General features: G+C 33.8%; 1 protein-coding gene across 1 annotated transcript in view; it reads right to left on the bottom strand.

Moving 5' to 3' along the window:
• Positions 1 to 17,756, bottom strand: part of SEMA3A (semaphorin 3A) — a 205,977-nt gene that overhangs the window by 104,822 nt on the left and 83,399 nt on the right. The window lies entirely within an intron of this gene.

Raw genomic sequence — 17,756 nt, 5'->3', positions numbered from 1 at the left:
ATGTTACACATATTGCCACTACTATAACTGGTACAAATTTTGCCATTTTTAAAAATAAAGCAAATCTTTATTGGTGGTAAAGTCTTCAACAAGAGTATTTTTAACTTCATACATACAAATCTACAAAACTTGTCAATTATAATTCAAGGCAAGGCAAGTAAACTGGCTAGGCAAGTCAGTTTAAGTATCTATAGAGAAATATCAATGTGTATGTTTAATGAATATTTAAAAAATTGACAATCAGTACTACTAAATCATGAGAAGTCCTTCTTTCCATTTCTAAAATGTATTCTTTGCCCTAACTGGGTGGTTCAGTTTGTTGGATCACAGTCCCATACACCAAAAGGTTGTACGTTTGACTCCCAGTCAAGGCACACACCTAGGTTATCCCAGTCATGGTGCGTATGGGGGGCAACCAATCAATGTTTCTCTCTCACATCAATGTTTCTATTTCTTTCTCTCTCCTTCTCCCCTTCTCTCTCTTTAAAATCAATAAACATATCCTCCAGTGAGGATTAAAACATCCTTTAACATTTTCTCCTTAAAAAATGGGTAGGCTACACAATGTTTGCAGATGATTTGCCTAAATATGTGCAGGAATAGCCTACCAAATGGCAACGACATGTTTTCCCTGCAAGGAGAGAGGACTCAACCCAAATACATAGAAAAGGAAATACACAACACAGAGTTGAAGAATGAAAGTTAAATGGCATTTAAGCTTATACCTAAAGAAAAGAAAAAAAATCAAAATGGAATGAAATGCATGCTTTTAACTAATTGATTTTTTTTCTATTATAAAACAATCCTTTAAAAGCATTGATTTTAAATCATCAATGTTGATTAATGGATACTAATGGCTACTTGTTTTCTTAAATTAGTAAATATAAAGCATGTAAAATGTGTCAGACATTGTGCTATAGAAAAGTGTGTAGGTAGGTGCCTTGCTAGGTTAAACACATTTGATCACAATATTCCTTGGAGGAAAAATAATGTAGTAAAACTTTAATGTAGCAACACTGTGCTTAATTTAGTTTCTAAAAACTCAACCAGCCTTAGAGAAAACTGATTTACTTTGACTAATGTTTTAGGCAATAGCCATACTTTTCTCTCAATGACTATCCATAAATTTATTAATTTATTAGTAACTCAAAAGTAAAGAGCTTTCTTCAGTATTTTTGGTCTGTCAGAAGCAGGCCGTGATTTTGATTATAATTCTCTCTTTCTAACCTGCCAAACACTGCAGAATTCTAAGATGCTTTATCTATAATCTAAATCAGTAAGTTATGAACAATACTAAATGCTGTATTATATATAATGTCATTTTTCCAAAAGGACAAATATGCAGGTTGCATTTTTACACAATTCTGTACACTCTGCTAAATTCTAAAGTCTGAATTCTTGTCAACCTACCATCTATTCTCTGACAGCATTAGTGAATTAATGTTTTACACATGCCAAATGCATGCTCCTCACAAAGAGGGGAAAAAAAGCATTAAAGAAACTCAAGAAAAATGTGTCCTGTCAAGTTGTTCCACCTCTGAAATACCTGATTGTTAAGCAGGTTGTGTCATCTCCTGCCAATTAGATCCTGATGGGGGAAGATGAAAGGCAATTCTTTTACCAAAATAAAATTTGCCTTTATCCTCAGAGAGCTTTAATTCGAAACTCAAACAATGGAGCATAGTTTTACTGTAATACTACCTTCAGCAATCATCGTTCGAATATTAGTGTGCACGCATTTCTGCCTTTGCCTGCCTTCCTCTGGTCCCCTTTGCCCTCTCACCTTAAAGCTCCCACTTCCCTACACTGTCAGGAGGAAGGCTGCTGCTGAACATTGCCCATTATATTTATTGCTTCCTCTGTACTAGTCTTCGTCAGTGAAATGCAGATTTTGACCTAAACATTATGTTATGAGTGAGAGCATCCAAAGAATTTTTAAGTATCATACTTGATCCAGAGTATTAAAATCTATAAAGAATTTCTGGCCTATTTTGAATAAAAGGCCTCAAATAAAAAAATTAATAGATATGTTATTTTATTACTATTATTGTGTAATTATTCCATTGTTAGCCCAACCTCTTTCATCAAAATGGATTTTGAAGCCTATTTCTCCTTAATTCCTTCTCTCTTTCTTTCCCTTCTTTTCCCTTCTTTCCTTCCTTTTTTCCTCCCATTAACTTTGGTCATGTATATCATCCAACTATTTCTTTCCTTGCTACATAAGGGCTTGAACAACAGAATAACTAAATTGCAGATCTGTGTAAATGTTATTGTGGAAATTTAACTTAAATCTGTTCTCTGCTAAGGCCATATGCATATGAGGAATAAAATACATTTATCACCAGTAACAACAACAAAGAAGTGCTAAATATTTCAGCATAGTTGTATGTTAATCAGTATGGATTATTCCTGACTTGAAAGTTGTGATATATGTCAAATGTACAAAATGGCTTGTACTAAAATATGAGTATCTATTTAAAAACTTCTAAAGAGACTTCTTAGTGTTATTTCTCTAAGGGTGTATACTGGCTGGGGATTTTAACTTCATGTTTTCATTCTAATTTTCATCTTCTGGCTTTTGTACAAGAAAAACAATAACTCTTGAGAGATGAAGGATTGATCTTCAACAGTTCAAAGGTTATGACATGAATCCTACCTGCCAATATATGCATTAGACAGTGCTCTAATCCTTATGATAGGACTAATCACAATATATATGTATCTATTTACTAAACTGCCTCTTCACGCATGTTGCTATGAGAGTATATATAATAGTAGTATTATCAACAATCAAAAGAATTCAGGAAAAGTCATTCGAAGGGAGTGATGCTTCAGGGATTTATTAAAGCAAATATGTGAAGGAAAATCTGTCCAAGAAACAGTAATAAGTGCAAAGACTTAGAGGAAGAGAGATGCAAAATGAAAAGGAACTGAAAGAAGAAAAGGAACTCCAGAGTGTCAAGAGAGGGTAAGGGGAGAGTGGTCCAAGTAAGGATACAGAGGTAGGAGGGTCCAAGACTAGAAAGCAGGTTTCCCTAATTGCTAAGATTAAAAGGAGACAAGGGAGTGTTGAGGTGACAGGCTACTATTTGCTTTCTGAGAAGATGGCTCTGACTTTGATGTGGAAATCAGACTGAACAGTGCCAGCGGTTGTAGTGAGGATGGGGTGTGGAATGCATGTAAGTGAAAAATATTATTTCATCAAGTGTAACCATATGTCCAGGTGACCATTACACCTCTGGTTCCGTGTCCAGCAAAAGTGTCTATTACATACAGGTATGCTCTTAGAGGCAAATATATTTTGTTTGTTTGTTTGTTTCCTAAATACTTTCTCACTGCCTCTAAGCTCATGGCCTTTTGCCATTTTTTTTTTTGCCCATTATTCTCTCTTTCTGACCTGAAACATGGCTCAATTTCCTAAACTTAAAGTATGTACCTTTTTAAAAGTTTTCTTTTTAATTATATTTTAAAAAGAAATTATGCCCAATTCAAGATTAAGGCTTCTCCATCATTAATTTTCGAGGTTAAGGCTCTAATGTCATTATTATACCCATGTGTATTCCAGAATATTCTTATATATGTATTGCTGGGCATGCTCACAAAGGAATGTCACACATGTGCATGTTATTTACCAGATATAAGGTTTGGAACAGCTGCTGTAATATTCAAAATTCAAGAAAACACTAAGCTACATGATAGCAAAGTTTATACTTAACTGCATAATATAATATCAATTCTAAAAACAAAACCACCACCGTCAACAGCACCACATTTTGGGATATGAAAACACAAAATGAAAGTTCCCCCAGATTTTTAAAGTACTGATGAAAATGTGTTTGCTTTAGATATTTGTAGTAGTGGAGTGATGGACAACACCCAAGCAAATTCCATCTGTATATAGAACTGATCAATTTCAAAACAATCATTCTGCCCAAGATAAAGATTATTTCCTTAAATGGGAAATACACTAAAGTCTATATTTCAAAGTATACTCATATGTTCAGGCAGTCTAAATTTACTTTTTTGTGTGTTCTAAGGTGTTGTCATCCACTATGGATATAAACACACTACATATAATATATGTTATATATAGTTTTAAATATTATATACAAATATTATATATATACACACACACACACACACACACACACACACACACATTATATATAAATAGTTCCCATAGAAAACATTTGTAGAGAACTACTACAGGAATTAAAAATATTTTAAATATGAATCAAATTGCCTTTATTACCTTTTTTTTCCAAAGCAGACTTTATTTCTTCGTACCTATTGAGTTCTGTGACTATTAATAACTTGTTTCTGCATTTTATCTTTTTTTCTCAGGTTCTGTGTCAACACTCTACTAGAATTCACCCTGTTCATTAAACCTTTTTTCCTAACAGATGTTGCCTTTTTTCCTTTTACCCTTTCATGTTATCCAGGAGAGATCAAAGCATCTAGTCATTCTTGTCCATTGTACGCAGAGGTGTGTGGGTGAAATTTTGCATGATTCTTGTGTTCAGGTTGCTTTCCTAATGTTTTCAATTATTTTCTTTGATAATATATGATATGTGTTGATTGCTTCAACAGAAATCATCTTAAATTCAGCTACTTTTATGAGATAAAATAAAACAGTGTGAAGTGTTGAAACCACATTTAAATTGTATCTATATTGAAGAGACAATGGACTCATTTACAACAGATAAATATTACTTTTGTGAAAAAAATCATAAAAATTTTCTCTGAAATTACATGGAATAATTTATAATTACACCATGAGTGCATGGATAGAATATAAAAGACAACCATCTTTTAAAAATAGTTGTCTAATGTTCCTTATTTATTTTATTTCAATATTGGGTAAAAGAAAATATAAACACCTTAAGTACATGGAAAATTATGGTCTCCGTGTGCTTTTACACATTTGACAGTGACAGTGAAGGCGGTATGGTGTAATGGAAAAACTCTCAGTTAACTGTCAAAAGACTAAATTTAAGTCCAGCTTTTATCAATAAGTAGTCATGGAATTTGAGAATATTATTTAACCAATCTGAGTTTAAATACCCTATATTGTAAAAAGACTAGGGATTAGAAGAACTATACAGTAACTGTAAGTCATAGTGTTTTTTAAGTATATATCTTTGTGCAAGAATTTTATGGAAATTGTGGTCACAGTCTAACTCTGGACATATAATATTTTTAAAAAGTGGATATCAGAGATTGCTGAGCTTTGTGTTCAGTGCAGTATTGTGCTTAAGTAGTTGTGAGTATATTGACTTTTCCCACTTAATCATTTTATACTAAAATGTTCCAAATCAAAACATTTTTCTTAGTAGCAGAGTTGAAAAATGGCCTAAAAGATCACTGAAAATTTCAGACTTTATTAAGTAGATGGTAGAAAAATGAGTAGGATTAAAACTTTTCTCATTCATATACCGAATGCAACATTTCTTTTTTTTTTTTTAATTTTTATTTCATCTGAAGGTGTTAATCCAGAGCCTGGAAACTACTGACTGCCTAGGATGTGCTTTATAAACTACAGTGCATCAGGTTCACTTCCAATGTTTTGGATGTTTGCATCATAAAAAAGGTAATATTATGCTTACCAGTTAGATAACCTGCTCTCATTCCTCTGTCAAATGAGTTATTACACCTTATTTTAGAAAAAAATTGTTTTTTGCATATATTTAATATGCTGTGAAATTTCAGCATGAATTAAAAACAATTCCATATGGCTGTCAGAAAAATTTGTTATGGTATCAAAGAAGTATATGGAATTGCTAGCCAGCATGAGGTAATATAAAAAAAAAAAGTAGGCATTTCTCCCTGCAAATCTTACATTTGCCTCCAAAATTTAGGCCAGCTATGGGCAAGTAAATAAGGGACACTAGACATTCATCTTTTCCAGGTTAAGTAATTTAAATATGAGGTAAGACAGCTATTAAATGCCAACAAAGTATAAATCAAAAGAAGAAAAGTTTGCCAAGATGAAAGCACTTAAAAGGAGCTTGATCCCTGGCATGTATACAAAACTGCATTAGCAACGTTTGAAAGACCCAGACTTTTAGCCTCTGTGCGAAGCTTCGGAATAATTTCAAGTGAGATAACTCGTTGAAATAGAAGTTAGTCTTGTACGTCTTGATCAGTAAGCTATTTTTTAGTGGATTTACATAGTGTGTATTAGGTAAGTATTTTTAAATCATGGGAGAAGTCTTGATGTATAAAAATGTGAAGGAGACCAGTTTAAAGTCATTTTGGTGGCAGCAAAAGTCACACACACAATGAATCAGTGACAGACCTGCGAATTGATTTTTGGTCCCATTAGACTCCCTTTTTAGCCAGTCAGCAATTCCTGAGATTGCTTTCGGCGACCAAAGATGCACAATTAAATTAAAATGTCAGACTGGAAAATAAAAATAAAGTAAAAATGGAAAGTAGTGATTCAGTGTGGCTTGATATCTGGCAATTTTAAAAGATATATGTAAATACACAAATCTCAAAGCTGTATTCATGTACTATTATCAAATTTTCTATCACTTACATAGGAATGAATTTCAATTACTGAAGTATAACAGCAAAATATGCAAAGATAGAAGTAATTGTATCAAATGAAAGTTGAAGACCTATGCCGTTCAATTTTTTAGGCAATGATTAAAGAATATCTCTTCACATAAATATATGTTTTTTCAAATATATTTTTCTAGCTGAAATTTCTAAAGACTCATAAATACAAAATTAAATCTGAGTAAAAAATGAAACTTCCCACCCCAATCTTGGTAATATTTCAATATCTTTATAAGCTGAGATAGCTTGTAAGGCCCATTTACATTAAGCAAAATGGAATAAAGAGTATGCTTATCTTTAGTTATTTGATAATTTATATGACATATTTTTTGTTTATTAGAGAATTTAAAATTCTATTGATATAAATATATCAGTACTCAGACTTGTCTGTGTTCTTGAAATATTACATGATCAAAATATTAAGAAAAAGTGAAAGGACAGGTTTCAGTGCTAAACTTATGTTGAATGAAAGTTGGAAAACTCATTAACTTTATTTTAAATATTTTAAGAACTCTATTTCAAGTATGTTTGTATCAGTGGTATAGATTTCGATTTTCTCTTTGGGGTAAATATGAATTACAATTTTCTTTCTTTGTAGAACATTATCTCTCCTGTGTCTGAGTGAAAAATGAGTAGGTGGGTTTTATCTCTGCTCAACACCTAGACTAAATATACAGAGAATTAGTAGAAACAGAAAGCATTCTATGGGGTATATTAGCATTTATTTTGCTGACACATGACTCTCTGATTTATATTATTACCATATCCTTTAAAAGATTCCATGAATTTGCCACCTCATGAAATTTTACCAAGATAATATGCACTGCCACATTTGTAGCACAAAGAACTTAATGTTTCTTTAAAGAAGGTTCCTAATAATGTAATGCAAGTTGTAATTTACTTTACCTGAAATTCACTGTTTGAGAGGTTTTAGACCTGAGTATTAATGAGCACATAATACATGTTGTAGCATATACCGGTTTTTTTTTTCCTTTTTAAGGCTTAATGATATTCCATTGCATGTATATGCCACATTTTCTTTATCCATTCATCAATGATGGTCATTTAGTTTATTTCTATATTCTAAAATTATGATTAATGCTATAATGAACTTGAAAGCTATTATGCTAAGGAAAGTAATCCAGTCACAGAAGGACAAATGCCCCATGATTTGCACTTACATGAGAATTCTAAGATAATCAACTCACAGAAGAAGAATAGAATGCTGGTTGCCAGAGGCTGGGATTGGGGAGAAATGGGGAGTGGCTGGTCATGGGTGCTCAGTTTTAGCCATGCAACATGAGCAAATTCCAAAGGTCAGCCACACAACATTGTCCCTGTGGGTAACATTACTAAATGATATACTTAAGGAAGTTGTGGAGAGAGAAGATCTTGTGTTAAGTATTCTTACCACAACAAAAATTACTGAAAAACCCACACGGGGCAGCATCATACAAATGAAGTATAACTGGCACAACATTGACATTTATGTCAAAGGTTATGGTTTTATAACAGGTTACTAGTTGTGTGATGATAGGTAGGCTGTTGAAACTGACAGTTTGACAGGTAGGCCGTTTGAAAACTGAAGATAACACTTGCATTACAAAGTTGTAAAAAGTAAATGCTGTACTATGGATAAGGCCATCAAATATGTAAATGATAGTCATTAATATTAATAAAATAGTACAAAAACATGGAGAGTAAATAATTATAGCAGGAGACAAATTGTGCAGAATAAGAGATAAATCAAGCATACAATTTTCATAAAAACTCACAAAACCAGTATAAGCTATACATAAGAATAATATCACAAATACAACATGGCTTAGTAATTTTTCATTTAAAATCACTCTACTGAACAGCTGTGGGCATAGTAGGTTTACAGTTTTGAGTACACAGAGTTTATTCTTGTATTATTTATTAATTATCATACTATTTATTTGCATTATCACCTACTTTTGTCCAGCACTGTATAGCTTGTTTCTTTCTGGTTAGTTATTTGTTGTTTGTTATTTATATTTTTTAAACAAAATGTCTTTAATTGCTTTTACACATGCAGTACACAAAATAGCATTATCTGGATTTACAAGCTTGGGGAAACCACACCTTAGTGACATGGTATGAGTGAAAAATTCACATAATTTTTCATATTATAGCTTAATGTTTTAGGCACAACATAAATTCAGCTTATTTGCAGACTCATGAAGTGAGAATTGAGTGTGCAGGAGCCACAAAGTGCTGCAGAACATGTTTGCCTAATCATCAAACAGAATTGGAAAACCATCTTTCCACTGAGGAGCTTTAACAGCGCCACCATCTCAGCTGTATTTGAAATAGTGGATTAGGGTATTCGGATGTTATTTTGATTTGTTATTGTTTTCCTATGAAAATTTTAGGTTATATTCAGTATCTTTCCCTCAGGATCAGTCTAGGCTCACATAATGTCACACTACACATTCACCATAGTCTCAAAATGGATGCATGTGCATGTCCATTCATTTCTCCCTCATTTACACCAAAAATAGGTTTTAAAACCAATCATGGCAATAACAGTAGTCTCTTCTTACAAACTTGTACAATTCTTAAATAGCATCCCTAAAATCAGCTTGATCCTAATTCTCAAGCCTCCTTTTAAAAAGTTACTATACTCTACATGCAATGGGATATTTACCATTTTCCATTGGCTTTTTATATCTCTGTCCTTCTATTCACTGTTGTTATCATTTTATTTATCTTCCACATCCACCAATACTTCACCTAGTTTTCAAAATCCAGCTTAAATGTGAAGGCCTTTGTTCACTTCCTCAACACACTGTAAAAATGGTCTCTGAAAGTATAGTCTTATGTTCACTTCAAGTATTCCTTATCTACACTCATCACCTTGTTCAAACTAGGTACACATTGATAAATTTTGAAATATAAAAGAAACATAAGGTGAAATCCCTGACCTCACCCCCTAAATCAGAATTAAGGATTTTATGCTGTATCTCCCACTGTAGGCTGCTGGTGTTTCCTTGCCAAGGAGTGGGTTCTAGGATCAGACATAAACCACCAAATGACATGCATGGCTTGGGCTCATTACAAAGCACCCATGGAAACCTTAATTTTTCATCAGTTATATGGGGATACTAAGAGTACCTACTTCATAAGATTTTGTGAAGATTAATTGAGGTAATATATTCAAAATGGGCAGATAATACATATATTAATTATTTGATAACTATTATTTATTGGGAGTATAATTGTTATTATTACTGATGTCTTCACCTATGTTGAAGTTAGATATTTATGTATATCTGAGCCATTTGAGGCAGACATTTGCATTTTTATTTCTCAACATTACTATTGGGACCCTGCCTAAAAACATGTTTTCTGTATTTTTACTAGTTAATTTTATCTCTATTGAGTTATTCATCTAAATACAAATTGCTTCCAATATCACTTGGGCATTGATTGTGGCAGCTGAGCAGAACTGTAGCTGTAAATCTGAGGAACCCTATACACATCAATGCCTCCATTATATCCTAGTGTTTCCTCAAATCCATTCAATAAAACCTCTTTTCTGGACATCTGGTTTTACTATTGTATCTTTTTTCACTTTAGTGCTATTTTATTATGCCATGCCAATTCTCATCACCAGTCTTTGCTGTTTCTACCTCCTCACTTCCAGTCCTGTCCAAACTGACTCCTGCTGCAATGCTGGTCCAGTCCCTCCTCCACAAGGCTTCCATGGACTACTCTGATTGCTGCCTCACTGCATCCCAGGAGCTCTCTTTTTGTTTCTTATAATTCTTATTGTGTTTATAGTCAGTGCAGTGAAACACACCTTAGCAACCTACATAATGATATATCTTCATGGCTTGCTCTAATTGCATACGTTAGCTGTCACAGTGAGACTGTTCAAGATTTACAAGGATAGGTCCTTCCCACATGAAAAGTGCAAGTGCTTTCATGAGATCTGTATGAATCTGAAGCAGAGATTCCAGAGTTTTAGATAAACAAAGCTATGACATCATATTTATCTTCTTAATGCTCCAGAACAATAGTGAGTTCTTTACTTTTCCCTCAGAAATAAAGACCTTCACTGTGTATTTATACTTCAGTGACTGGCAACAGGCAGCATATAATGTTTGAAATTTTACCATAAAATATATGAAAAGTTACCATAATGTTAAAGTTGTTATGCAATTGTAAAACAATGTTTTGTTCTCCTCTCCACCCTCTTGAAGTTCAACTTGTACAATGTCTAGGAATCCTGGGGCTATTCTCCATTTAATTCAATGGGTTGATCTCATTAATTTTTGTGACAATGTTTTAATGGGTAAATATAAAAGAGTTTAAGTGATATTATAAGCAACAACATTTGATTTCATCTATGAAATAGTAAATATCTTGCACAAACACCAATATAGATAAGAGGCATCCTGCATTTTATCTTTGCCCTGCCTTCTACAACTGAGCTGTCCCACAATGTAGCACTAGCCACATGAGGTTATTGAGTGGGTGAAATTAGTGAGATTCAATTGAGTTGAGCTCTAAGTATAAAGCACACTCAAAATTTCTGAGATAGTACAAAAGTAATGTAAATGTTAATAGTTTCATATTGATTATAAACTGAAATGGTAACATTCTGCATACAAAGAGTTAAATATATTACCAAAATTAATTTCACTGATTTATGTTTACTCTCTTTAGTGTGGCTACTAGGGTAATTACAATTATAGTTGTGACTTCAATTATATTTCTTTAGACAGAACTGTTCTAGAAAACCCTAATGTAGAATCCAAGATGCTAATGAAGGGTAAGAAGGTCTGTGTATAACTATTAAAACAGGCTCTTCTATTTATTTGCCTTAAGAGAGCTTCTTGATTCATTTCTATTTAATGTTTCCATCATAAAATATATGTTGTATCCATTTTTTTAAACCTCAGGTTAGCTGGTTTTAGTTTTGGAAGGTAATAACTGGTGTGTTCTAAGTGCATGAGACATTCTCAGGTAGAGAAAGAGCAGTATTAAAACCATGCAGATCATCTGTGTGAAGCCTGGAGCAGCTGAGAGCCCTGGGGAGCTCTAGACCAGAGGCTGTTATACTAGGGCAAGGTGAGTGTCCCCAAATGTGGACATAGGGAACATGTGACACCACTTGATTAAAGGTATCTTCTTAGAGTGTTGCCAGAGTTACCTTACTTTGTGTATTTTCTAATAGTACCTACATTTATAGAATAGTAAATCAAACTATGTGTACATACTTATTGGTTAAAATTAAGTACCAACAAAGCTGGAAAACATATACAATCGAAGTTAGCAATCATAATACAATGTGACAATGATATTGTTGCGTATCCTGAAAACCAAACATCTTGCAATATTAACATGGTTCTACTGACTAGAAGCTACAGACTTGAGGGCTGGTCCTAGTCTTCTCTGTGCTCTGGGATGATTTCATTCCCTAACCACTTTTTTCTTCATGAACCACAGCAGTGTCTTACTTCACACAGCCCATTGTGACCTTATTTTGACCCTTACTTGGAAAACTACATCATTTGCTTATGGAGTCAACCATTGTTTCTTTCTATTAGCTCAAGAAAAGTAAAGGAATAATCTTGGCACTCACATGATCATAACCTCAAACAAGAAAAAGGGACTGAAGTCTTCAGATTTTACATGATTATGAGGTAGTTACCCAAATAATTTAGAATATACTTATATAATTTTTCAGATTATCATCAAAGTGAACTATCATGGTTTTAAATAAACCTGCAAGGTAACTTGCTGATGCCGATTTGAAACCCATAGCAAGAGGAGGCAAATGTATTCTGATCTGTGGAAATTCAGTCTAAGTTTATCCTGTTATTTTCTGATGCTTCTTGTGTATCAAACTAACACCTTTCTTCTGACTGCTATATCCAAGCTATACCTCTCCTATCTTAAACTTTGGTTTCAAAGGAAGTAATATAGGCAAGAAGACAAAAAAACAGAGGAAAGAAAACACAGAACTAGTGTTCAGGTGCGCAGAAAGGGTCATAATGAAAGACAGAGAACAAGTAAGATGAAAAGGGTCCAACAGGTGAGCAGGCAATGGGTTTTTGTGTCTTGTAAAAGGTAATGTTGACAATAAATTAAAGTTTTTTTGGATAGAAATTTCCTCTTAAAGGAGATTATATGGGGGAATGAGTGTTGAGGAATCTTAGAGGGCATGATAAGAGAAAGAGTAAGTTTGGGAGGTAAGTTCCAGTGACAGGCTAGCTCTAGTAAAAGTAAGATTATTGATCTAGACAGTTCATGAGAAATAGAAAGAAAATACATTGGTTAATGGCTATATATGATTTAGTCCTTATGTTTATATTGATGTGTTGTGAATAAAGGTGCTATTCAGAAATTAAGTACCATACATAAAATTATTTTTAATAAATAATTAATAATGATATAATTGTGACAATATGTCCTTTAGAAAGCTGTTTAATTTTTCTCTAAATTGTTTTTCTGGCAACAGGTAAACCAGATCTGCTAAAGCATGAAACTAAATACCCTATGAGTTAAGAACTGAATGTGAACGTACCTATTTTTGTCTTACTGTTCTTAGGAATAAAACACTGTGAGAAAAAATGGTTTTTACAACTGAACCAAATAAGTAGTAGAGGTTAAAAGGATGTTAATCTCATTATATGGTGTTTATGTATCAAATATTCAGGGAAAACAAGTTTATTAAGCACAGTAACTTGTACAGGTCCACCTTCCAACACGATGCAAGTATTGAAAGATAAGGAAAGAAAATCCTGGAAACCATTATGGACTTGCTCTACCCACATTTGGCTCAGGCTGGTAATGTAAATGAGGGATACACTGCTTCTGGGAAATAATGAGTAGTCAAGAAGAAATCACCAAGGAATCCTGACTGTTCCCACCTAGGTTAGCCTACTAGAAAGTAAATCCTCTCCAATGTAGGATCTGAGAAAGGTGAAAAGATGTTATCTACTCAAAATGAAACAAACTCCTCATTGTTTTGTCAACATGTCTAATTTTTTTTAGCTTGAGTATTTCCTCATATAAATAAACTTGTGTCTGTTGGGTTAAATGATATAAAATATTGAGAAAGAACTCAATTAGAAAAGGTTAAATTAAATGCACAAATTAGTCAACAGAACACTAGCTACCACTTAAATAGCACTTAGGCCAAGGGGACTGGTAGTAAAAGCATTTGATTCAAAGTTTTGCATAAAAGCAAACTCTCATTCTTGGTGTAAGGGAAGAACCTGACAAAACATTGCATTTTATATGTAGATATATTGGTTGTCATTGTAGAAATGACCTTGAAGACAACCATTAAGCTTCATTGAATTTCTTAATGTCCTTTAGGTTCTATCATAAATTGAGGTCATGAGATTATGAGAGAATTTATAGAGTTAATATTTTCCAGCTCTCATTTGAGTCCATCTTTCTTTAGATTTCCTGCTCAGTATATATAAGAGGCCCATTTGGAATCAGAGAAAACATCCAGATACTTCTTCAAAAAGCTATACTTGTCCTAAATCCACACATATTTTTTTAACTGATGTAAGTTTGAAAGGGAAATACTATATATCAAAAGCCATTTGGGAATATTTTCTCTCTTAAGGATGACTTACAACTCTCATTTGAGTGGCATGGATGCTAACAGTTTAAACTCAAAACTCATCTGAACTCTAGCTCTGAATCATTTCTTCCATGAACTCTGAATGTATTTTTATGATAAACACATACATGTGTATGAAGTATGTGACCTCACAGGCAGTTATCTGCAGTGTCAAGTACTATTGGCAGATACCCAAGAGTTGATTGACACATATCTTATGGAACTGGAGTTAATTAATATGTCTACCAATTCCCCAAAGTACTACAGGAAACAGAATATCTGTTTAATACAGCAATCAATGACATGCTGTGTGTGGTCAGAGGGTATTCACTATACAAGAAGAGCACAGGTTTGGAAATACAGAAATCAGAAGTGTAAGTAGTGCTATTAAAATGTGGGGAAAGTAAAATAAGATCTGCTTAACTAAAGAATAAATGAGCAGACTATTTTGCAAATTGCTTATTATTTTTAAAAGGAATTGTTAATTTTCTTCAAAAAGATATGAAGTTTTTAAATGACAAAGGCAGTCTTGATTTACTTCAAAAGTGATATTGTAATTTCGGTGACTATTGGCCGTCTGGAATAGTAGCCCATAAGGCCATTTTCTAACAATGAGTTTTAACAATCCCAGTAACTCATTATAAGACAAGTTATTTTAAAGGAAGTACATTGTAAAGAAGAAAAATGAATATTAAAACTGAATGTCCATGAAAGTCATGACAAAGTAAAATGTCCTTTTTTTGTATAATAAAATTATTTAAAATACATAAGGGCTAGACAGAATTTAAAGGAAACCATTTCATTATTTCATGTAGTGTGGGGCGGGTAACAACAGAATGTACATGTTACTTCTAAACCAGAATCTAGGACCAAAATGGGTCCTGTTCTCATCTGAAAAACCATCCTTGCAAATAAGGTGCTGAATTTAAACTTCATGAAAGATTATGAACTCTAATCGAAAATTCCTGCCCTTGGCCTGATTGCTATTTTATTTCTTACTCTTCTAATCTTTCCATTTTCCTTATTCTTTCCCTAATGGTATAAAGTACACGTCGTCTCTTTTACCAAACTCCACAAACAGCATAACTGTTTAAGCCCAAGGGTAGTATCCTAAGTACCAGCATACATCAATTTAAAACAGATTCTCTCTTAAGGAAGCTTAAGCATTGAAAATTAAATTTTACATCATCTAGACAAACTATCTTGATAATTTATTTTCCAGGAATTCCTAGATAGACTGTCTAGACTACTCTAAATACCCTAGGTAATTGAATAACCATCTTCTTGCCGACCTCCTAAACAGCGTGGGACAGTACTTCCCAATATATAGTTGCCGCACAAATAAAGATCACTGAGCTCCTTAAAGAAGACCTCTCTCAAAGGGTCTGGGTTTCAGAATGTTAGAAAAATACTTCCACCACAATATTCCACATAAAAGGAGATTACATGGGATACTTATACATTTATTTCAATCAAAGAAATGGCCTCCTCCATTTGCCCGAGTAAATGGATCAGCTTCAGAACCTGTACTTTTCCATCCCCCTACCTACCCATAGGTCAACAATGAGTAATTAATTGATGAGTTCAGAAGGAACACGTTGTGAACTGTACAAAATAGTAACTTCAAAAATAAAACAAAATGGACATTTTTGGGAAAATGAAAAAATATGGCAATGATATATGGTATTTAACTTAAGGTCATCTAAGCTTCAAATTTAGAAGTGAAGGAAAACTAGACAAGGGCAGAAACACCTGGCAAGAATGAGAGCCCCAAGCCATCATTTACAGACTCTGATGAAGTGAAGGTGACACTTAAGTACTAACATGAAAGAGAGCAATGTCTTTTCAGCCCTGAGATGCAGGTTTATATTTTAAAAATGACAACTGACATTTTCAGCACCTACAAGCTTTTAGATGATGTTCAACTCTCATAACAATGGCATTGGGTATGGGTTGTTCTCTACTACTTCCTGGATTAGAAACAGAGACACGGAGAGAAAGAGTAGCTCGCTCCATTTCAAGCATCTACTATTGAACTGAGGTTGGACAAAAGCCTGCAGTCTGAGGCCAGAGGATATGCTTTTAACAATGATGGGATTAGAACTGCTTGATTCTATAGCAAAAATGTCAATGGGTCAGGCTCTGCTAGGAGGGTTGGAAGGAAGTGGGAGGTAAATAGTCAAACTCTCACTTAAAATATATGAATACTGAAGATCAAAGAGGAATTGTTTAGTTTTGTTTCACATATTGTGAGACAGAGTCTCAGAAAGGTTAAATAATTATTCCAGTGCTCCACAGCTAGCAAGTTGTAGAACAAGATCAAAGTCAGATGTGACAACAAAGCCCATGTCTTTTCCACTAACCTGTGCTAGGAGCTCAGCTCCCCTGATGCCTTTGCTCTGACAGCGTGATGCCTGGCAGATGCAAGATGTGCAATATAATATTAGGGAATTTTCTAGAGATATCTCCAGAATATAAAAACAGTGGAACAATCACCCCAGGTTTGTGTTCTAGGGTGCATGACTATTGGAAGTGTCTGATAAGGAGGAAAAGAGGGAGGGATTGATCTAAAAGGTGCTACGAAGTTGTGTACAAAGTCTCCAGAACCATGTGCAAGAAATAATTCCTAAAACAGTGTAATGACATCATTTTGATTCCTAAGTCTTTGGTTTGAAAGAATACATTGGTGTTGATTTAGGACATCTTAAGAAAATGTAGAGAGCCTGCAGTTTAAGCTATAAAGAAGTGGCTAACATGTAAATTTTATTTTATCTATAGGGTTTCAGAAACATTCTGGGAATAAATCCTTCATTTGTTGAGTATTCCTGAATTCCAATTTGGAAGAAAATTCTGTCACAAATGATTTTCTCACTGCATGCACACTTTTATTCTAAGCGTTTTGAGCCAGAAATAAAAGGCCTTATAATTAAAGTCTATTTATTGGTAAGCTCAGTTCATGAACTGCTTTTAATATTAGTAACTTTTTTCTGTAAATACTCCCCTAATTTCAATTTTTACTTACATTGACCTAATTTTAATCTCCTCACTAAAATTTCCGACTAAAACATCTTTTAGGAATCAGATACATTAAGGAAACATTTTTCCTATTTCACTAAAATAGTAGCCAAAACTATAAAAGCATCACTTAGCTAAGCAAGAACACACATGTAAATAATTTAGATCACACATGAGAGCAGATCACTGTGCACATGTACAGCATCTTTTTTATCCCTAGGCAGAAGAAAACAACTGGGGTGGCAGACACTTCTGGCTGAGGATGGAAATGGAAGGGGAAGCTGGCTGGCAGGGTCCAAATGAAGGAGAAACGCTTGCATTCAGCCTGCTGACATCTGCTGCACATGCAAAATGGATTTGACTCTGCAATCCAGGGCGAAAGCAAGTGCTTTCTTCCTTCCTTCCTCCTGTTCCATAGTTATTGTTGAGTGATGGTCTCATTGTTTTTGCATTCACAGATTAAAATTAATAACAGCCTCTGAATTTGAAGTAGGTCTCACTGAATAGTGACCCACTAGCTAAATGACCTGAAGAGATTAGTGGTGAAGCATCTGAATAGGAAAGG

The sequence above is a fragment of the Phyllostomus hastatus genome, unplaced genomic scaffold (assembly GCF_019186645.2).
Source record: "Phyllostomus hastatus isolate PE091 unplaced genomic scaffold, TTU_PhHast_1.1 phas_scaffold_78, whole genome shotgun sequence".
NCBI classification, from domain to species: domain Eukaryota; kingdom Metazoa; phylum Chordata; class Mammalia; order Chiroptera; family Phyllostomidae; genus Phyllostomus; species Phyllostomus hastatus.
The sequence above is the reverse complement of the archived record's forward strand: the minus strand, read 5'-3'. Positions and strand labels throughout refer to the sequence as shown.